General features: G+C 42.2%; 1 protein-coding gene across 3 annotated transcripts in view; it reads right to left on the bottom strand.

Annotated features, from left to right (window-relative positions):
* The window catches only part of GALNT1 (polypeptide N-acetylgalactosaminyltransferase 1), a 404,402-nt gene extending 385,840 nt beyond the window's left edge, over positions 1-18,562 (bottom strand). For 2 of the 3 annotated variants that reach the window (XM_075212818.1, XM_075212817.1), the window contains exon 1: positions 18,324-18,562. The gene's annotated coding sequence lies outside the window, so the exon portion shown is untranslated. The remainder of the gene's footprint in view (positions 1-18,323) is intronic. The other variant, XM_075212816.1, reaches the window with a different exon arrangement.
* Positions 18,563-23,524: the final 4,962 nt, after the last annotated feature.

Raw genomic sequence — 23,524 nt, forward strand, 5'->3', positions numbered from 1 at the left:
TGTCTCCCGCTCATCTCTCTTCTCTCTCTCTCCCCTCCCCATCGTCTCCCGCTCTTCTCTCTCTCTCTCTCCCCTCCCCCATCGTCTCCCGCTCTCTCTCTCTCTCTCTCTCTCTCTCTCTCTCTCTCCCCTCCCCATCGTCTCCCGCTCTCTCTCTCTCTCTCTCTCCCCTCCCCATCGTCTCCCGCTCTCTCTCTCTCCTCTCTCCCCTCCCCTCGTCTCCCGCTCTCTCTCTCTCTCTCTCCCCTCCCCATCGTCTCCCCTCTCTCTCTCTCTCACTCTCCTCCCCATCCCGATCGTCCCCGCTCTCTCTCTCTCTCTCTCCCCTCCCCATCGTCTCCGCTCTCTCTCTCTCTCTCTCCCCCCCTCTCCGCATCGTCTCCCCGCTCTCTCTCTCTCTCTCTCTCCCTCCCCATCGTCTCCGCTCTCTCTCTCTCTCTCTCCTCTCCCCCCCCATCGTCTCCCGCTCTCTCTCTCTCTCTCTCCCCTCCCCATCGTCTCCCGCTCTCTCTCTCTCTCTCTCCCCTCCCCATCGTCTCCCGCTCTCTCTCTCTCTCTCTCCCCTCCCCATCGTCTCCGCTCTCTCTCTCTCTCTCTCCCCTCCCCATCGTCTCCCGCTCTCTCTCTCTCTCTCTCCCCTCCCCATCGTCTCCCGCTCTCTCTCTCTCTCTCTCCCCTCCCCATCGTCTCCCGCTCTCTCTCTCTCTCTCTCCCCTCCCCATCGTCTCCCGCTCTCTCTCTCTCTCTCTCTCCCTCCCCATCGTCTCCCGCTCTCTCTCTCTCTCTCTCTCCCCTCCCCATCGTCTCCCGCTCTCTCTCTCTCTCTCTCTCCCCTCCCCATCGTCTCCCGCTCTCTCTCTCTCTCTCTCCCCTCCCCATCGTCTCCCGCTCTCTCTCTCTCTCTCTCCCCTCCCCATCGTCTCCCGCTCTCTCTCTCTCTCTCTCCCCTCCCCATCGTCTCCCGCTCTCTCTCTCTCTCTCTCCCCTCCCATCGTCTCCCGCTCTCTCTCTCTCTCTCTCCCCTCCCCATCGTCTCCCGCTCTCTCTCTCTCTCTCTCCCCTCCCCATCGTCTCCCGCTCTCTCTCTCTCTCTCTCCCCTCCCCATCGTCTCCCGCTCTCTCTCTCTCTCTCTCCCCTCCCCATCGTCTCCCGCTCTCTCTCTCTCTCTCTCCCCTCCCCATCGTCTCCCTCTCTCTCTCTCTCTCTCTCCCCTCCCATCGTCTCCCGCTCTCTCTCTCTCTCTCCCCTCCCCATCGTCTCCCGCTCTCTCTCTCTCTCCCCTCCCCATCGTCTCCCGCTCTCTCTCTCTCTCCCCTCCCATCGTCTCCCGCTCTCTCTCTCTCTCCCTCCCCATCGTCTCCCGCTCTCTCTCTCTCCCTCCCCATCGTCTCCCGCTCTCTCTCTCTCCCCTCCCCATCGTCTCCCGCTCTCTCTCTCTCTCTCCCCTCCCCATCGTCTCCCGCTCTCTCTCTCTCTCCCCTCCCCATCGTCTCCGCTCTCTCTCTCTCTCCCCTCCCCATCGTCTCCCGCTCTCTCTCTCTCTCCCCCCTCCCCATCGTCTCCCGCTCTCTTCTCTCTCTCCCCCTCCCATCGTCTCCCGCTCTCTCTCTCTCTCCTCCCCTCCCCATCGTCTCCCGCTCTCTCTCTCTCTCCCCTCCCCATCGTCTCCCGCTCTCTCTCTCTCTCTCCCCTCCCCATCGTCTCCCGCTCACTCTCTCTCTCCCCTCCCATCGTCTCCCGCTCTCTCTCCCTCCCATATCTCTCTCTCTCTCTCTCCCCTCCCCCCATCGTCTCCCGCTCTCTCTCTCTCTCCCCTCCCCATCGTCTCCCGCTCTCTCTCTCTCTCCCCTCCCCATCGTCTCCCGCTCTCTCTCTCTCCCCTCCCCATCGGCTCCCTCTCTCTCTCTCTCTCCCCTCCCCATCGTCTCTCTCTCTCTCTCTCCCCTCCCCATCGTCTCCCTCTCTCTCTCTCTCCCCTCCCCATCGTCTCCCTCTCTCTCTCTCTCCCCTCCCCATCGTCTCCCTCTCTCTCTCCCCTCCCCATCGTCTCCCTCTCTCTCTCTCTCCCCTCCCCATCGTCTCCCTCTCTCTCTCTCTCCCCTCCCCATCGTCTCCCTCTCTGTCTCTCCCCTCCCCATCGTCTCCCGCTCTCTCCCCTCCCATCGCCTCATCTCTCTCCCCTCCCCATCGCCTCCATCTCTCTCCCCTCCCCATCGCCTCCATCTCTCTCCCCTCCCCATCGCCTCCATCTCTCTCCCCTCCCATCGCCTCCATCTCTCTCCCCTCCCCATCGCCTCCATCTCTCTCCCCTCCCCATCGCCTCCATCTCTCTCCCCCCATCGTCTCCATCTCTCTCCCCCCATCGTCTCCATCTCTCTCCCCCATCGTCTCCATCTCTCTCCCCCCATCGTCTCCATCTCTCTCTCTGTAATGGAATAAATTATGGTACAAATATATGTTGGATAAAACAATGTTGATGTATAAAATCTATATGGTCTAATGATTTCTTTTTTTGTATTCTGTGCAAAGGGTTAAATTATTTTTCTATGTTATACCCCACAATAGGGCATCTATTCATAGGATGTTAAAATAGTTAGCAGTTGTCATGCTATATAGAGAGAAGAGTGAAAGAGGTCACATATGCCCTTTGACTTGCTTAGGCTTAGAATTCTAAGTATAATAATGAGGTTGTAGAATATATATATTATATATATATATAATATATATATATATATATATATATATATATATAACCAACTTTGTCCTTATGAGGTATATTCTTGAGTATGTGAAGTGATTAATGACGTATGTAAGAGGGGTGGTGTTACTTCTATATAACCTGTGTCTTACATAGAGAAGATTGCCTGTTCATGTTGAATACAAGCCATTGCATAAGCAATTTGTAACAATAAAGAAAACCTCTGCTTTTCAAATACTTATATTTTTTTTGAATCATTTATTCGTTAACATTTATGGAGGTGCCCACCAAAATATCTATATTTATCGATCAGCCAACACTTCTGGAAGAGGGGAGAGGAAATTATATACTCAACTGTGGCCACAAAGGTAATATATTTTTATCTTATGATTATATATTTCTGTCAACCACTCTCAGGGTTTGCTGAAAAGGTACTTAGTTATCTCTGTAAGTGTGAAATTGCAAACGTATCTTTAATTATTTGTCTATATGTTTGTATAAATGTATAAGCATAGATTTGGTACCAATTAGAATTTCTCTTTTCTGTTCATTACTCAGAGACTGGGTTTACCTTGTTAACCATGACATGATTGAATGTATGCGAGTGCGATTGGGCTTTCTTTACGAGGCCAGAATCCAGGTCAGTTGCCGAATTCAAATATTACTCATGGTTAACGTTTGAAGGAGGAATAGTCCCAAGTCACTTACGGTGAAACATAAAAATACACTATAAGGCCTTAGATAGCAGTGCGTGTAACGCGAGTGTGTGTTAAGTCCAGGATTTATCTGACGAGATAAGGTGTGGTGTCACTAATAACGGTTGGAGCCGGTAAACAGGAAGTTGCATATTAATAGCGATTGTAGCCCTATTACCATGACGCAGACTGACTGGAGTATAAAACGATAAGCTGCGCCATGGGAGCATATGCAACCACACTGAAAAGCCTAATGATAGGTTGATAATTTCCCCCTGGTTCTCCAGTGGCTATTATGTTCCATAAATATGGAAAAAGGTCTGTTCAATATGTGTAATGGTTAACACGGTGTCCTGAATTTACAAAAAAAAGGAAATTTTTATATAAATGTCCTAGGAGAAATAGGAAAGGGTTTTTTTAAAAGTAAAGAAATGCAAGCTTTGCAATTTTGGTTAAATGAGGCTAATTTTCAAACCTCTAGCAATAGTGCAAGAGTTGAAATTTATGTACAGTGGAATTTTTCTATGGCTAAATTTTTAGATTATTCTAAAGTTTTTTTGGTTAAACAGGGTACAATTGAAAGGGTAAGAGAATATAATGCTAGATTCAGAAGAGAAGTTGTAAATTATTCGGGTGTTTCTGATGTGTTTGCAAAAGCGGATTTAAAAGTATTTTGACTAGTGCATTTCTGGAAGGGTTGAAAAATAATTTAAAAGTCAGAGTGCAAATTCATGACCCTCTCTGGGTTATGAAAGATATTGATGCCTTAGCCGCAATTGCTGCACATCATGAGGACAATATGGTAATTAAAAAGGTGCAAGCAGAAACAAAATTAATGAATTTGCAAATGCAAGCAGCTAAAGCCACTATTCAGGGGTTGAACCTAAAGCAAGGGTTAATGTATATCCTTACAGAAGTAACATAACATATCACTTGTGATCTAACTGCCAGGAGAGGGGGCATTTTGCAAGTATTGCAAGAAAGCCTAGAAAACAAAGGGACAATCAGGTAAGACAAGATCACACAACAACTTCTCAGGATAATATTGATTAACGGTCTCCAGCAGCTCTTGTGCACGTGTCCAGTATTAAAAACCAATGTAAAAGACCCCATTGTAAATATGACAGGTAATGGTAATAAGCATGAATTTGTGATTGATACGGGAACTGCAAGATCATTATTAAAAAATTAAAGTTCATTACCAATTACTGACAGAATTGCTATAGGAGTCGCTGATAATGTAATTTCTTTAAAAGAAACAGAGCCAGATAAAAAGTCACTTAAAGTCCTATCACAGATAAACATTCTTTTTTATTGGCAGCAAATGCTCCTTCTAATTTATTAGGTAGAGACTTGTTGTGTAAGTTAGGATGTTCAATATATTGTACTCCTGATGGAGTGTTTTTAGACATACCTGAGAGAAATAGACATGAAGTGCAGATAGCGCTTGATATAGATGCTAATATGCCTTATCACGACACATAGGAAATTCAGCTTGTATGGTGCCAACAACCAGGGCTAAATAATATGGTAGATGACATGCTAGAAAATGTACCTAGTCAGTTGTGGACTACAGATTTAAATGAGTCTGGGAAAATGAAGATTAGCTCAATCTCTGTTAAATTGAAATTAAATATATCAAATTATGAGTTGTCACTTATTTTGTTTTGTCATGAATATTCAGGTCATGCAGCTGGTGTTTTGACACAGCCCCATGGGTATATCCCCAGACCTTTTGCATACTACAGTAAGCAACTTGATCCTGTGGCTAGAGGGCTTCCAAATTGTTTAAAATCTGTTGCAGCCATAGCTATGTTGGTAGACAAATGTGCTGATATAGTTATTATTATTATCGTTTATTTGTTAGGCGTCACAAGGTTTCCGCAGCGCCGTACACGGCACAAACAGTACACTATACAGGGTAAAACAATACAGAACAATAAACACAAAGTACCAGAACTTCAGAAACTCCAGGCAGGCAAATACTGTAAAGACGGAGCGGAAGAACAGGTGTGGAGACAGGAGGGGAGAGGGGCCCTGCTCATACGAGCTTACATTTTAAGGGAGGGTAAACAAAATCAGGCACAAAAGGGAGCCAGTGAAGGAAAGGGGAGAGAAAAGGAGCCAGGGGAGAAACAGAAGAGGTGGGAGGTTAAGTGGATGGTTGGTAGGCCTTAAGGAACAGGTGAGTTTTAAGTGCCCGCTTGAAGGAGCACAGATTGGGTGAGAGGCGGATGGAGTGAGGGAGGTCGTTCCAGTGAAGGGGGGCAGCTCGGGAGAAGTCTTGTATTCTAGAGTGGGAAGAGGTAATCAGAGTGGAGGAGAGGCGGCGATCATTGGCTGAGCGCAGGGAGTGGGTGGGAGTGTGAATGGAGAGGAGGTTAGAGATATAAGGGGCAGTAGACTGGGAGAGAGCCTTGTAAGTGGTGGTGAGGAGTTTGAAAAGGATTCTGTAGGGGAGGGGGGAGCCAGTGTAAAGCAAGAGAGAGAGGGGAGGCAGAGGAGGAGCTGCATGAGAGGAAGAGGAGTCTCGCAGCCGCATTGAGTATAGAGCGGAGGGGGCGAGGTAGGAGCGGGGGAGGCCAGTAAGGAGGTTGCAGTAGTCGAGGCGGGAAATGATGAGAGCATGGACGACAGTTTTGGTGGCATCTTGAGAGAGGAAGGAAAGGATGCGGGCAATGTTACGGAGTTGGAAGCGACAGGCTTGGATAAGGGATTGAATGTGGGGGGCAAAAGAGAGGAGTCAAGAGTGACTCCTAGGCAGCGGAGTTGGGCGACAAAGGAGATAGTGGAGTTATTGACAATGATAGAGAGGTCGTGGTGGGAAGGGAATCTGGGTGGGGTAAAGACAATGAGTTCAGTTTTGGAGATGTTAATTTTAAGAAAGCGCGAAGACATCCAGGATGAGATGGCTGAGAGGCAGTCAGTTACACGAGAGAGGATGGAGGAGGAAAGATCAGGAGAAGAGATGTAGAGTTGAATATCATCAGCATATAGGCAATACTGAAGACCGAACGAAGATATGAGAGCTCCAGGGGAGGAGGTATAGAGCAAAAAGAGTAAAAGGGCCAAGAACAGAGCCCTGAGGGACTCCTACAGGGAGAGGGGAGGGGGTGGAGGAAGAACTAGACGTGGATACAGAGAAGGAGCGGTTAGCAAGGTATGAGGTGAACCAGGCATGGACAGAGCCAGAGAGGCCGAGAGAGAGTAGAGTTTGCAGCAGGAGGGGGTGGTCCACGGTGTCGAAGGCTGCAGAGAGGTCGAGGAGGATGTGTATGGAGTAGTGACCCTTGGATTTGGCTGATAGGAGGTCATTAGTAACTTTAGACAGGGCTGTTTCGGTGGAGTGGAGGGGGCGGTAGCTGGATTGGAGAGGGTCAAGGAGGGAGTTGTCAGAGAGGTGTTTGGTGAGGTGGCTGCAGACAATCCGCTCAAGTAATTTGGAGGCGTATGGGAGGAGAGATATGGCGGTAGTTAGCAAGAGAGGTGGGGTCAAGATTGGGTTTCTTGAGGATAGGGGAGATAAGAGCGTGTTTGAATGAGGATGGGACAACGCCAGAGGAGAGTGATAGGTTGAAGAGGTAAGCGAGGTAGGAGCAGGCAGTGGGAGAGAGAGCGAAGAAGGTGGGAGGGGATGGGATCGAGAGGACAGGTAGAGGGTGGAGAGGAAAGAATAAGGGATCGAACTTCTTCACCTGAAGTGGGGATGAAGGAGGACCACAGCTGGGTAATGGCAGGAGGTGGAGTGGAGAGGGGGGCGGGAGAGCAGTGGGAGGAGGAGATGTTCTGTCTGATGGCTTCAATTTTGGAAGAGGAAAAGGAGGCAAAGTCAGAAGCAGAGAGGGAAGGTGGGACAGTGGGAGGGGGGGGAAGAGGAGTGAGTTGAATGTGGCAAAGAGGCGGCGGGGATTAGAGGGCTGAGAAGAAATAAGGGACTTAAAGAAGGATTGAATTTGAAGTGAAGGAAGTCAGCCAGGGAGCGAGATTTCCTCCAGAGGCGTTCAGCTGTGCGATAGAGCACTTTTGGAGGGAGCGGGTGAGTTTGGAGTGCCAGGGTTGGGGAATAAGGCGATGCCGGCGGATAGAAGAGGCTGGGGCAACGGTGTCCAGGGCAGTAGCGAGAGATAGGTTGTAGAGAGAGGATACCTGATCAGGGCAGGCCAGAGAGGGAAGGGGTGATAGGAGAGTATCAAGAGAGGAGAAGGAGATGGGGTTGATGGCGTCAAGGTTGCGCCTGGTGAGGGTGGCTTTAGGCGGGGTCAGAGCAGGGGCAGAGGACAGAGTGAAGGAGAGGAGATGGTGGTCAGAGAGTGGGAAGGGAGAGTTGGATAAGTCAGAGAGATCACAGAGGTGAGAGAAGACAAGGTCGAGGGAGTGACCAAGACAGTGGGTAGGGGACGAGGTCCACTGAGTGAGGCCAAGGGAGGAGGAAAGAGTGAGAAGTTTGATGGTGGCTGGGTCAGAACAGTTGTCAATAGGGATGTTAAAGTCACCCAGTATAATGGAGGGCAGGTCAGAGGAAAGATAGTGGGGGAGCCAGGCGGCGAAGTTGTCAAGAAAAAGAGAGGTAGGGCCAGGGGGACGATAGATGACGGAGATGTGGAGGTGGATGGGGGAGAAGAGCCAAATGGAGTGGACTTCAAAGGAGGAGAAGGAGAGGGAAGGTAAAGTGGGTATGACCCGAAAAGTGCAGTTAGGGGATAGGAGGAGGCCCACTCCCCCACCTGGCCGCTCGTTTGGTCTGGTGGAGTGGGTGAAAGAGAGGCCGCCATAGGAGAGAGCAGCAGGGGAGGCAGTATCAGAAGAAGTGAGCCAGGTTTTGGTTAAGGCAAGAAGATTAAGAGAGTGAGAGATGAAGTGGTCGTGAATGGAGGACAGTTTGTTACGGACAGACCTGGAGTTCCAGAGGGCGCACGAAAAAGGGAGGGATGGAGAAGGGGAGATATGGATGAGATTGTCAGGGTTGAAGGAACGAAGGGGGGGCGGGTGAGAGATGGGACTGAGAGATTTGGGCCCTTGGTGGGGGCAGGGGGAGAGGAAAGGTATAGGAAAGGAGGGAGGCGGCATGATGAGAGGTAGGGGATTAAGAGAATGGCCAGAGGAAGCGGGGGAGTTGAGAGGGAGGAGCACAGCTGGGAGGGCAGCGGTAGGGAGCCAAAGTGGAACAGAGCAAATTAGAAGCAGGGACAAAGCAGTGTAACCAATGTAGACAATGTAAATGGATAGCAGTGGCAGAGCAATAAAACAATGTAAAGTGGAGGAGAATGAAATCACGATCTAAGCAATTTAGACAATATACAGTGGGGAACAATAAAATAAAAGAGGTGGAATAAATAAAATAAATAGATTAAATTAAATAAATGGATAGTTGGTATGGTGAAATGAAACACAAGAACTATAGTGTACAGTTAGTGAGGGCTGCAGGTACCGGGAGAGTTCAGGAGAGATCCAGGTATTCACAGGAGCAGTTCGTGGGGACCAGCGTTCAGGAGCAGGAGGGTCCAGGCAAAACGGGCCAGGGGTCAGATGGACGAACAGCCGGAGCAGTGGGGACGCCACAGGAGTTGGAGTAGCTGAAGTCCATGGCAGAGCAGCAGGAGGTCGTGGGAGACAGCTTTGGAGGGGAAACGCAGGACTTGAGGAGAAACAGCAGCGTCGGGAAGAGGCGAAGTTACAGTCCAGGGCATGGATGGAGGATGGCTCCAGTGGAGGGCGAAGCACGAAGAGTAACGGAGGGGCAGCAGAAGCGAGGAGGATGGGAGAATCAACGGAGGCAGTCGGGAGAGGCCACAGTGTGGGTCTGTCCGGAGCAGAGTGCTGTCATCAGGAGGAGCAGTGAGAAGAACTGGCATTTAATAACTGCTACCTGTTTGGGTAACTGAATAGCATTCAATAGTTTTGGGAAATCCACTTACTGTTCGAGTGCCATATGCTGTAACAATGTTTTTAAATTGTCATATGACTAGACATGTTACAAATGCCAGACTAACAAAATAGGAATTGATTCTTCTAATGGCTCCAAATATTACACTTGTCAGATGTAACATTTTAAATATTCTGCTACAATTGTTTATTACTTCTGTTATTGAATCTGATAAGATTCAAATGGAGGGGAAGGTATATTTGAATACAGATGATAATAATTTGGCATTAAGTGAATCAGATGAGGAGAATGCAAACAAAAGTGAACGTCAGAATTTTAAACATTTTGCTCATGAACCACATGATTGTGTTGTATACATGCAGCAAACTACTGCATCACGATCAGATTTAAAAGAAATACCATTGCAAAATCCTGATTTGATGTTATATGTAGATGGTATTTGTCATAGGTGAAATGATACAGGAGCATTGAAGTCAGGATTTGCAATAGTGGATGATAATGTGACTGTATATTCTGAAAGCTTATCGGTTCCACATTTTGCTCGGATGCTGAATTAAAAGCATTAAAGCTTGTCAATCGGCAGAAGATAAAATAGTAAATATGGGTTTGGTGTTGTTCATGATTATGCTGAAATATGGCGACAAAGAAATTTCATCACAGCAAATGGTACACCAGTCGCTCATCATGAAATTGTGAATGAATTATTGAATGCTATTCAGTTACCCAAACAGGTAGCAGTTATTAAATGCCAAGCGCATATGACAGGACATGATGAAGTAACAAAAGGAAATCAGAGCTAACTTAACTGCTAAGTGAGCAGCAGAAAAAGATATTGCACAGATTGTTGAAAATACTGAAATTCTAAAATGTTTTAATACCTGATCAAACTGAACTAATTGAGATACAAAAAGGTTGTGTTTCACAGGAAAAGGCCCGATGGGAAATGGCAGGATGTCAAATTGGTAAAGATGGACTGTGGCGTGGAAAGGGAGGTACGCCTGTAGTTCTCAGAGCACTCTTACCAGCATTGGCACAAATGAGTCATGGATTAACCCATGCAGGTAAGACTGCTATGAAGAATATAGTCCATATGTATTGGTATGCACCTGGATTTTCAGCCATAGCTGCCAGGTACTGTGCTTGATGTATTATCTACCTACAGAGTAATGCAGGGAAGGCAGTAAATATAATACCTAATCACCTGCCACCAACTGACGGCCCATTTCAAATAATTCAAATTGATTTTATCCAACTTCCTAAGTGTAGGATGTTAGAATATGTATTAATATGTGTTGATCAATTTTGTGGTTGGGTTGAAGGTTATGCAGTTGCAAAAGCCACCGCTAATGTTACAGCAAAAAAAATTGTACAAGAATTTGTATGTAGATATGGCATACCCCAGGTACTTTCTTCTGATCGAGGTCATCATTTTATTGGATCTGTTTTTAAGCAAATGTGTGAATTATTAGGTATAAAACAGCTTCATGTATCGTACCATCCACAAAGAAGTGGGAAAGTTGAAAGATACAATGGAATTATTAAAAATAAACTGTCTAAAGTATTCAAGGAAACGAGGATGCTATGGCCTGACGCATTGCCAATAGTTTTACATGCTATCAGATTAACCCATCGAGGTCCTCTCAATTTATCACCCTATGAGATTATGTTTGGAAAAATTCCTAATTTAACTCTGAATTGCAATACCAGTCAAAGCCAAGTTAATGATGTGACTTAACTACATTCTATCGTTTACTAAACAGTTGAGACAGATTCAAGCTGCTGTGATAGGCACACAACCGATTCCGATTGACGGAGCCTGTCATAATTTGAATTCGAGAAATTGGATGATAAGAAGTTTCTTAAGATCCTGATCGTTGACTGATCGGTGGGAAATCCATATCTTGTACTATTAACGACGCCAACTGCAATAAAGGTCAAAGAAAAAGCACTTGGATACACGCTTCCCATTGTAAGAAAGCAGTCGATCCTGAAGAAGTGAGAAGATAATTATCACCTTTATTCTACAAGTAAGGGATATTTCTGAAACCATAATAATGTCTCAGCCCTTACAAAGGCAAGATGCTCTCCACTTGACGAAGTCAGGGGATGAAAATCTTGTGAAGAGGAAAGACAAGAGACGGAAAGAAACTGGTATTCAGAGTTAATTGGTCCACAGCCAAATTTGAAATTATGGACATTGCTATTTGTTTTAACATTAATCATGTTTGCAATTGGTATTTTTCTTGATCTGTATGTTTACAGCCTTGTAAATGGACCACAGAACAATAATGTAACGGTTTTGGAAAGGAGAGGTAAACGAGATGCATCACAGAACCATTGTGGAGATTTATCTTCAACACAAGCATGTTTTTGTAAATATTGTGAGCATCATATGGAAAACTTATGCGTACAATGGTGCTTAGATGATCCAAATTTTTTTAGTGATCGACATCCAATAAATGTATTTCATTAGTTAATAGAAAAAAAAATTAATACTAGTGAGTGTTGGGCTTGTATACAAGTACCTCATAGACATTATAATGTTGGTCTTATACCATTTTCTATAAATGAAAGTAAAATTAGGTGAAAAGAAATGTGGTAATAAAACGAAAGAAGAGTATAGTACTACAATGCCACCACATATAAAATTGATAGAGTGTTATAATGTGATACATGAAAATATAACATGTTATAATAAAACTACAAAACCTACGGTTCAACAGAAAGGAGTGAATTATAAAGTATCGAAAATATATTTAGGAACAATAAAGGAACGTTTGAGGATTGTATAGTTTAATTCTTTAACAATAATTGAAAAATTGATTAATATAACATTGAGTGGGAATAGAATAAGGTGGACGATACATTCTGCTAATCGGACCACTTGTGAATTGGGCTATGAGGCAGCTCATAGTTTAATATCTGATATACCATATACACTTCCTGAAAATTTGTGTTTCATATGTGGAAGGCGAGCATATAAATGGCTACATCCAAATTCTGAAGGTATATGTTATATTGGAACATCAATATCTGGTTGACATGATTACTCAGAACTTAAAACACAGAACGAGGAGGTCTGTAAAAACTGTAAGTACTAAATATATAAACATCTTTTTAAAACAGAACATTCAGTCAAAGTAAGGGTAGGTTTTGAAAATGTTTTCACTCATGGACATGTGGGATATTTAAATAATATTAAAGCAATTGAATAATTAGCCGAGTTGTTGGATAACATTACAGAAATTTATGATGACACTTTTAGATATGTTTCCAAAGAGTTTCAAGCATATAAAACTAAATTAATCCCACATAGATTAATATTAGATTATTTAACTGCACAAAGTAGTGGATATTGTCACACTTTAGAAATGGTTTATAATGTGTATTAGTGTACGTACATTTCTAATACTACGTCAAACCGAGAAGAAATGGATAAATATATGTTACATATTTCAAAATTAAAAAATGAAGTCAGAATAAGTCACAACAACATTGATACAGAAGATGATAACTGGTGAGAGAATTCGATAGTGGATTCCTTCTACTTTATTTACAGGTATATTCTCAGGAATATTAGGGTAGTGGAAAGGACTATTTTGGACATTAGGAAATTATGCTATTATTTTTAATATTATTTGCATTAATTTATCTTCTTTTAAAATGTGTTCCAAGAATATTAGGAAGGTTGTGCAAGGTTGGGACAAATGCTTTACAAATAAATGTAGTCTCGGATTCACAAAGGAATGTCTCTATTGCATTGAAGAATGTCAAGGAGAATAGAATATTTGTACCACAACTTAAATATTTATTTTTGATAGTTTTATAAAAGATATTGATCTCTCTTTTTATATTTTTTTTGTAGTTATTATGTTTTTTAAGTTAAAGGTTATAGTGTGTGAATAGTTTTCACAAAGAGGGGAATGTAATGGAATAAATTATGGTACAAATATATGTTGGATAAAACAATGTTGATGTATAAAATCTGTATGGTCAAATGATTTTCTGTATTCTGTTCAATGGGTTAAAATCTTTTTAGTATGTTATACCCCACAATAGGGCATCTATTCATAGGATGTTAAAATGGTCAGCAGCTGTCAAGCTATATAGAGAGAAGAGTGTAAGAGGTCACATATGCCCTTTGACCTGCTTAGGCATAGAAATCTATGTACTATGATGAGGTTGCAGAGAATATATATATAACCAACTTTGTCCTTATGAGGTATATTCTTTAGTATGTGAAGTGATTAGTGACGTATGTAAGAGGGGTGGTGTTACTTCTATATAACATTCTCTATGTAAGACACAGATGGCCTGTTTCATGATTAATACAAGCCATTGCATATGCAATTTGTGAGAATAAAGATAACCTTTGCTTTTTCAAATACTTATATTTTTTTTTTAATCATTTATGCGTTAACAATTGTGTTACATTGAAATGTGTTTTGTTTGCAAGTGTCATTGTTTGGGTTTGTATCTTTGCTAGAGAAAGTCTATTTGCTGATAACAGGAAATGTTAAGCAAGTCTTTATGTGAAGTGACAAAAATCCGTTTAGCCTGTATACCCAGCAGGGGGCCACTGCCTGGCTCTGTGGCATTACTGGATGTCAGATAATACAAGCATCAAGTTTTAGCACATAATAGAAGTGTAAATATTGTTAGCTTTGCATTGCATGTAAATCCATAATTGGGTAAACAAATTGCATCCAGTGAGGCCGTTTTCAAATCGGTATAAAAAGCCCTGTCTTGTATTGAAAAGTGTTCTTATTGCTTCATCTGACCTGCTCCTGGTACCTTCAACCAGTGTGAGCAAATAAACAACACTTACTTCAAAAGACCTGCTTGGAAACTTCTCTATTACTGTGACCTACAGATTAGACCCAAAATAGAATTTGTTCCCGGCTGTTTCTGAGGTTTGGACCCAGCTTTTCGGTACCACCGCTCTGCCTGCTACCCTGCAGCTCTGGCCAGTGTGAAAGGCCAGGTGGGATCCATCCACAGCAACCCTGATCCATAGTAAGAGGTCAGGGGTACCAGCCCAGGTACACCAGCAACGGGGTACGCTAGAAGCGTCAGTTACCCCGAAGAAACTCGGTACTGGATGCCGGTAGAGAAGTCCAGTGGTGGCAGCATTTGTAAGCCCCTCCTACTGTGGCAACAGGGCGCATTTGGGATAACGAAAGGGAACGGTGGCAAAGTAAGCCCAGCCAGTTCCCAACAGCAGCAGACAGGGTGGCATAGGCGGTCCATCTGGTCACAAGTTGTTTTTTGAAAAGTCTACACTGATGACAACCTCACCCTCTTTAACATTCTCTTTAAGATAGTTGTAGTACGCAATTGCGGCTGAGCTATAAAATAGTGTGTTTTCAATGTTCAATGCTATTCACAGAAAGTGTTGACAAACTTCAGGACTTTTTATAAAGGTTTCCATTAAGAAATCTCCACTACAAACGGATGCAAAGACCAGACTTTGTCTGGACACAGCCTCTCAAATTTGATTCCATACCAGAGACAAACAAAGCTAAGAATAAACGAATGCTGTACATATTCATATAGAGATAAGAGAACATTAAAATGTGAAAAATTAAAATGTATGAATTATGATTGCAGTTTGATAAGAGGTTGTGCAGTGCATAGTTATGTCGAGAACAATGATGTTTGGACTTGGCATGATCATTTGTTCTTAGAGCAGTGGAGTTTGCACTGTATGTAATAGTTTCTAAATGGAGCAGTGGTGCAGTAATTTATACTGGAAGCAGAGCTGTAATACTGTGCTTGATGGAATTTTAGCACTGTGTGATAGGAATAGTAGAGGAGAAGTTCTAGTTCTGTACATCTTTATAGGAATAGTATGAAAGGAGTTGTAGTATGGTTTATGATAATAGGAGTTGTAAGACTACTGTGCAGAGTAAGTTGTGTTGGGAATTGTAATGGAATCTGGAACACACACACATGTGCAGGCACATACATGAAGATGGTATTTCTACACATTTATGAATAAATCAGTGACATAAGTTAATGTACAGGTTTGTTGTAAGATTAGGCTATTGAAGATATGTTATAAAATTGCATAAGTAAAGATACTATTTCATAGATATATATCTGCATTGTGATTTTGGGTTTTATACCGCCTTAATACAGTAACTATTGTACAAAAAACTCTGAGTTGTATTTTATTTAAAATAATGTAAAAGACTGATGTAGGTGTGATTTAGGCAGAAAAGTATGAAAAGCATGATGGCAAATAAGACCACCCCGGAACAATATATGGCGATAGCATGTGTATGGTAACATTTGTAACACGTGCCATTATCCTTTTACATTTTCAAAAAAACTGAGGCCCACTGTTTGTATAGAACACTATCATCTCATAAACCAATTTGTTCACCTGATGAGCACCTGGACTGTTGATGCATTCATCTAAATGGCACTTTGGACTTGTAGGCATACACATTATTTGCAGGCATACTTTAGAATCACTCAGAGTTGATCGTTCATCCAAACCATCTCTTAACTTTGCTCCACTAATTCTGAGTTGTACACACAAAAACAGACAGTACATTAAGTATATTCTAGACACATATGAAAATGTATCAAAATATCTCAAACCTGGCTTAACGAAAGTTTTTGTATACTCACAAATACCATCTTTGCGGATTTTTTTACATTTTTAAACACTTACAAATCAAAATCTACATGAGATTTTAAAAAAAAAAAAAAAAAAAAAAAAAAAGAAGAAGAATGTAGATTGGAGACCTTTTCGTATAGTAATAAAAGTGTGCAGAGAATAAAAGAAAACGGTAAAGTAATTTGCATTGGATTACTTTATATGAAATGCCCCAATACTGAATCAAATTCAAAGGCCTGGGGAATGTTTATATTTGGAAAAGATTGGCATCCTATAAAGTACCTGTGTTGTAACATTTCAGAGAGGCCTGGAACCCATTATAAGAACAACAGATAAGATCAGAAGGTCAAATAAGGTTCATGGCAGTCACATGCTATGCCCATAGAGGACAATGGGACCAACAGAGTTCTTCATGTTGTTCCTATATGAAACATAGTACATCAAAGCAATGGTCTAAATGACATTTGAGAAAATCTATCCATCTATCTGTACTATGTAGACCTAGGTCCAGGTCATGGATAACTACGAGTCTCAGAAGATATAATTAGAGATGACTTACTCAGGGATCCAGATATTATTTACATGACTTGTATGCACTGCAGCAAGAAGCTGGGGGCAGGGACACAAATGATCTTCATATTTCCTGTATGTAAAGAGTGTTGAACCCAGCAAATTAAATCACACATTTCACAGCTTTACCAAGCTATATTTTCTTTAAAAAAAAAAAACCATGTCAGAAATTTACAGTGGTAGGGGCACAAAGATAAACAGTGTCTGAAAAAAATATATAGCACTGTCATGTCTATACTACATAATAAGGGTTCTTACAATTCAATTTCCATCAAGAACCATAAAAATCTTCTAAAGCTGAATTAGAGGATATTAAATACAGACAAAAAGCTATTCATTTGGGGAACGATAACAAGAAAATCTAGAAGTTAAACCTTAAAATGGAGACCACTAACTAGTGACAATTCTAAATTTTCATTCTACAGAGCTAAAACAACCAAAACAAAATAATCAGTCCTAAATACACTAACAAAATAGGAAGTGGCAAAAATGCCACGCTGTTTCTCGACATTACTCATTTTTAAAGCTGGATTTGTAAAGTTTTTTTACCAGTTGCCACAACACATGATTCATGACTTAAACTCTCATTACTTCAGACCTAAATTTCTGCAGCTTTACAACATAACAGAGCAGCTATAGGAAACTATTAAATTGTTGCGAAACAGGGATTCCATATGAAGAGGTTATATGTTGAAACAAATTTAAAATTTACTACATTCAGGGAAAAACACTAATTGAAATAAAAACAAACACAGCAATAAGCAGTGACAACAAAAACTAAATGTATAAGTCATGTCTATATAACACATCTCTCCTAAACATAAATAAAAAATAAGCAAAAGAAAACAAGTATTTATTTCAGTCTGAAAGGTTAGAATGTCCAACTTGAAAGAACTTCACATATGGTGGTGAGATGTCATCACACAAATAATTTGTACAAAACCAACTCAATGGAAAGAACAATAGTTTAGTGGCACCATTTCACTAAACACATTTGACGTTTTGGCAATTGGCAAATGTCACTGTCACACACAAGCATGTTAAACTGTCTATAACGGCTCCTTTAAGCAATGTTGAGAGCGAATTATTTTACCAATTTTATAGGCTATTAAATACATAGCAATAAAACCTATAAATAATAAAATGCTTTACAGCAAAGATAATAGGCCAGGAACTTCAGGGATTGACAAAACATTAAGTGATAACAAGGAAACAGTGGAAGCCCATTATCAAGAATAAAAAATATTTACAATAATTAACAAATCAGAATTGTAGCAGTTGCTAGTCTGACTAAAGTTTATTAAATGTGTAAAAAGTTAAATATTCCGATCTTGTTTATACCGATTAATAAATGCCAGCAAACGCTAGTGGTACAGAAAGAGTAAATATCAATCCATAATGTTATACCAGGTTTACCTTAAGGAAAGCTTTGCAAAAAAATGTATTCTACAGAACACTAGAGAGGAGACAACTGAACATAGAACCATAGCAAAAACGAAGGGAACTTTAGGTATACCGGATTCCGAGCTGCTATTTCAATTTGCTTTAAAACACAACACTACATACTACTGTGTCTGTCTGTTGCAAACTCCAAGGCAGCCTAAGGAGACCCTGCAACACCACCAGTGATTTAATTGAATAGCAACTTGAATAATAGCAACCTGATATAATTGACTAAAACCTGAATAGCAAAACCGACGGAAACGCAAACATCGCGTTTCAAGGACATTACTATTCGCCGTGTTTGCCTCGTAATACTGTACGGCATTTATAAAGATAACGACACATCATAGAGCAGTTTACATCTCCTCCATAAGCCTCACTTACACAACCAGTGCCCCGCTCACCTGTCACTGTCCCCGCAGTTTCGCCATACTCTGTTTCTTTCCCCTGTCACTCAGAACACACTCGCCGTGCTCTTGCGATGGCCATACGCACACGGTTTTCCCTGAATAACTAAAGCGTTCGTGTGATTCTCCACTGACTCCTTCCCGTTCCCCTGTACGGAGCGCCCCACAGGACACACTACCTCCTCCCGCCGTAGCAACGCAACACAGGATCATATCCTCTAACGGTCACAGCGTCCTCCAGGGGGCGTTTCCTGAACGCTGGCTTAATCGTCACTGCTGGTTCTGCCTCACCCTTAGCTGAGAGGGGTGGGCACAAAGACATCGAGAAGAAAGCTAGGGTACCAAGATCAGATTGATATTGATAATTGTTACTGAGCTACTCCTTTACTGAGGCGTAGCAAGAATCGGTTGTCTAGGATAAAACGTATATCTATTAGGCTGCATTGCTGTGATGCGCAAGATAAAGGCACGTATGTTTAGCAGACTGAGCTAGTTACAAATGAATGTGTAATCCCTTCCGCTTTAATCATTTGGCTCCTTGAAAATTAATATTTTTAGGTTTGCAGGAAAATGGGCCATAAAATTGTGAAACATTTATCCAGAATAATGTGATAGTTGAAATAATGTAAATAAGTAAATAGCGGTGACTGTGTATATAGCTAGTAGAAGCACAGCACATTTCCTTAACTAATTACGTGCTGCACCTCACTACAGAATGAATTTGCACAATGTGATTTTATAACAACTAATTTAACAGTATTATGAGTAATTCAAAGGTTTTGAGTGGCGTGGAGGATTATATACACTTGATATAAAAAGTCTACACAACCTCATTAAAATTGCAGGTGATTCTGTTGCAGTCTGAATACATGTCAGACCTTTTTTCACCTTAATGTGATCTAGCAACCAACAATATTCAAGTGAACAACAAATAGACCATTTTTAAGAGAGGGAAGTAGAAATAAAAACTTATAATATCGTGCTTGGATAAGTATGTATATACCTCTATCATGAGGCTGTAGCTGGGTTCAAAGTTAACCAGTCACATTCAAAATCATGTTCAAAGGTAATTAACACACACCCGAATGCAATGAGAGTGTTTGTGACTTCCATCTCCTGGATTGAGTAGATGTTACCTGTGCAAAAGTTTTAGGCAGGTGTGGAAACAATGCTTCAAAGTGAGGGGATGATTCAATTTCCTGAGTTGTTCTTTAGAACAACACGGGGCGCGCATCATTACCGTTTCTAGAAACAGAAGCATGGATTTTGACGGCAGATAAGAACCGCTTTGCTGTTCATTTTTTTTTTATTAACCTATGGTGCCTTAAACCCTATTTGATCATTTATTCTTTATAAGGATATTCTTATATCTATCCCAAGAATGTTTCAACTGCCCTTCTGTATTAGCCGCTACCACCTCTGATGGGAGGCTATTCTACTTATTAACTACCCTTTCGGTGAAGTAGTTTTTCATCAAATTTCCTCTGAACCTGCTTCCCTTCAGTTTCACTGCATGTGCTCGTTTTCTAGTACTTCTCTTCCTTTAAAGAATGTTTCCCTCCTGTGCATTGTTCAAACCCTTGATATATTTGAAAATTTCTATCATGTCCCCACTTTCCCTTCTCTGCTCCAAACTATACATATTAAAATCTTTGATTCTTTCCGGGATAAGTTTGGTGCTGTAGGCCATGCACCATTTTAGTTTCCCTTCTTTGTACTACGGTAATAAATGTGCATTATTACTGTTAGTATTGTATATGATGTGCTCCTAGCTCCTTGAGTCTGTCGAAGTCGTATAATTGTATGAACAAAAGTATATTGGTTAATATTGTTTTATTGGCCGATTGCACTCAGTATGCCAAGCTACACGTGCACACTCGCATTACAACATTTAGTTATTTATATAATTCATATTCATATTGGTTCCGTTATACAGTAATTTATGAGCAGATAGTATTTAGTTTATTATTAGTTTATATATTATGATTATATGTACACTTCAGTGTTATTAAAGGTTCAGGTTAAAGGAAAGGTGTCATGATATCATATTAATCCCTTTTACATAAGCAGCTGTCCGGTGCATTCGGCGAAGAGATCGCACATTGCATACTCTAGTTATTGATGTTAGGGAATAAACCTTTAATATGATGCTGACTGTAAAATGCTAATGGACTGGTTGTAATTGGAGTTTTGGCGGGAAGAACAGAGTTCATCCCCTGGAGAGATGACCCCCACCTTTGGATTCCTTAGATTGAACCAGCCTATGATCTGCAACCATCTGGACCTCTGGCAGAGCAGCGAATGCACAGCGGAAGTAAGTGTGGCGAAAAGCGCGCGCAGAGCGGAAATGAGCGTACCAGAAGTGTGCGTTGCAAAGCGTGGAGAACTAAACGCAAGAACGCCCTCGACAAATTTGGTCGGCGCGGAAAGTACAGCCAATACCAGAAATGTAAACACTGTAACTAGTAACTTGTTGTTAGGAACTCCCAAGTCAGTACAGGGAAACTCGGGAACTACTCAGAAGGCCAGGTGTTCGCTGGAGCCCCTAGTGGTGGGGGCAGACTGGGCTGCGGGCCGACCGAGGGTCGAGTAACGTATACTAACTTAAAGGAGTTCCCAGGAGGGGAGTGATTGGTGGACTGTAGTATAAGAAGAATCCTAGGTCAAAAGGTCACAGGCACAGATGCAATATCCAAGGGCAAGCGAAGGGTCAAACTCACAGGCAGAGAAGCAAAATCCGATTTCCAGGCAAAAGGCCAAGGTAAGAAGAGAAGGGTCACAGGTCCAATAGCAAGCAGGGGTCAAAACACGGGTGATCAAATCTAAGGTAGCAGGAACCAAAATGGATAGCACAAGCAGGCAGCAGAACTGAGGACAGAACGCTATAACCGGCAATGAGGCAGCAGGCCTCATTGCCCTAAATACTGAAGCAGACCAATGAGAGCCTAGCTCTCTAATTGCCCACAAGCTGTTCTAATTAGCCTTCAGGCTTGCCCCGCTGTTGCGCACGCGCCCGGCTGCGGCGCTGGATGAGAGAGCTTCTTACCGTTGCCATAGCAACGTCTGCCGAGCCCCCGGAAGTGACGTCCCGGTCGCCATAGCGACGGCCGGGACAGAGACAGGGGAGTCGCGGCGGCTGGGCACCGCAGCGGCTCGTAACACTTGTATGTTGTTTTAAGTAATGTTAAAAGTAATGTTTCAGGACAAGGAAAAGGAACAATCACACCAGCAGGGGCAGCGGCTGAAATTGGTAAGAATAATGAAAAGATTAACAAAGGGGGAGACATCCATTGTACTGCAACAGCAAGTCCAGCAACTAGTTCAGAACATAGTGATTTGGTAGGCTTACATCCTGTCTGCACAACAGCAGTTCCCAATGGGAAGGCGGACAGAGATGATGAAGTTTCCTTAAAACATGATCCATGGACTAGGTCTGAAATGTTTTCAATTATGTCTGATTTCCCTGATCCTAGAAACGATTTGGCCAAGAGTCAGAAATTTATTAGACATTTAGGTAATGCACATGAGCCTACAAATAAAGATTGGCGAATGGTGCTTAGAGCCTGTCTTCCTCTCGATATTGATATACAAAAGTTCATTAAGGATTGTATGTTAAAGGAGGATAAATCCTTAACCGAGGATGATAATCGGGACAATATTAGACGTATAATCACACAGTTGGCTATATATTTTCCAGTGATAGTGGACTGGAGTAAAATTTTTACTATCAAGCAAAAGGACAGTGAAAATGCAACAGACTATTTTTGCAGGTCTCTGATAGCGATGGCCAAATATACTGGGGTATCAGACATAAAGGATAATGTACACTACAGGGAGGTTGCTGTTTCAGTTCTAATGGATGGCCTCAGGGAAAACTTGAAAAGAAGGGTGCAAACTTCATTGCCACACTGGAGAAGAATCACTGTAAGTGTTCTCAGGGAGTCAGTTATAGTACATGATAAAAAAATATATGTAAAAAGGGAAAAGCACAGATGATAGGCTAATGATGGTAAGTAGCCCAGCACCAGAGGGACTGCACACAAGACCACAGTATAATAACACCTGGTTTAAGGAACAGAAACAACATGAGTTGAGGAAGTGTTTTAGATGCCATAAAACAGGACATCAAGCAAGGGGCTGTACAATGACAAGAGCGGAAACAAATAGACTTGGGCCACCTAAGGGGGAATTACATAGACACCCACAGAGGTTTTCCAACAGGCATCTGCACACCTCACAACAGTAAATGTTTTGAGGGAGAACCATAGTCAACTAAAAAAAGATTAGGTTATATCTGTCATCCTACAACCAGGCAAGGTAAAGGTTAAAACTGTGGTAAGTATTAGTGTGCAGGTTTAAAAAAAAAACTGATTTAAAGTAATCTTTGTTGATTTTGCTTGTTTGTTTTATGTTGTCACATGCTTGCTTCCCTAATCGCTGGCCGATGGTAAAGAATGGAAATGTTTGTTTCATTTTCTGTTTTAAGATAACTATCTTGTTTTTCTTCTCACAGATTAGGGTACACAAAAGAAATATAGACTTAGGGCTAGATTTACTAAACTGCGGGTTTGAAAAAGTGGGGATGTTGCCTATAGCAACCAATCAGATTCTAGCAATCATTTTGTAGAAGGTACTAAATAAATGAAAGCTAGAATCTGATTGGTTGCTATAGGCAACATCTCCACTTTTTCAAACCCGCAGCTTAGTAAATCTAGCCCTTAGTGTTTAAAGGGGTGGGATAGAGAAATAGAAAAATTACTCTTGGAAGACTAATTAACAATGGATCATTGGAACAGTCTTTGTTTTAGGCTGCAGTGACTCATGATAATTTGTTTGGCTGAGAATCATTATCCAAAAATGAAGTATGTACATACTGTGCTCCAAAAATATCGTTTTATGTATCTCAGATGAGTCAAGAGTTCATTTTTACATTTCTCTGTCATAAGTCAGGAAGTCTGTTGAAAAGGTATGTAGTTAATGTGATACCGAGTTCTTAATGAACAAATGACGGACAACACTGGATTGCACGGTTGATGTAAGACCCCCTAGTTAAGTATGGGGAGGGGCCATAGTTTAGCAAATAGCTAAGGGGATTAGTGAAATGAATACAGCCATTTTCCCATAGAGTCCAATCCAGCTGTCATTTTTGCTGTAAAATCTCCTTTTCTGCAAGTATGTTTGTTTTCAAACCCTTGTAT

The sequence above is a fragment of the Mixophyes fleayi genome, chromosome 5 (assembly GCF_038048845.1).
Source record: "Mixophyes fleayi isolate aMixFle1 chromosome 5, aMixFle1.hap1, whole genome shotgun sequence".
Lineage (NCBI taxonomy): Eukaryota > Metazoa > Chordata > Amphibia > Anura > Limnodynastidae > Mixophyes > Mixophyes fleayi.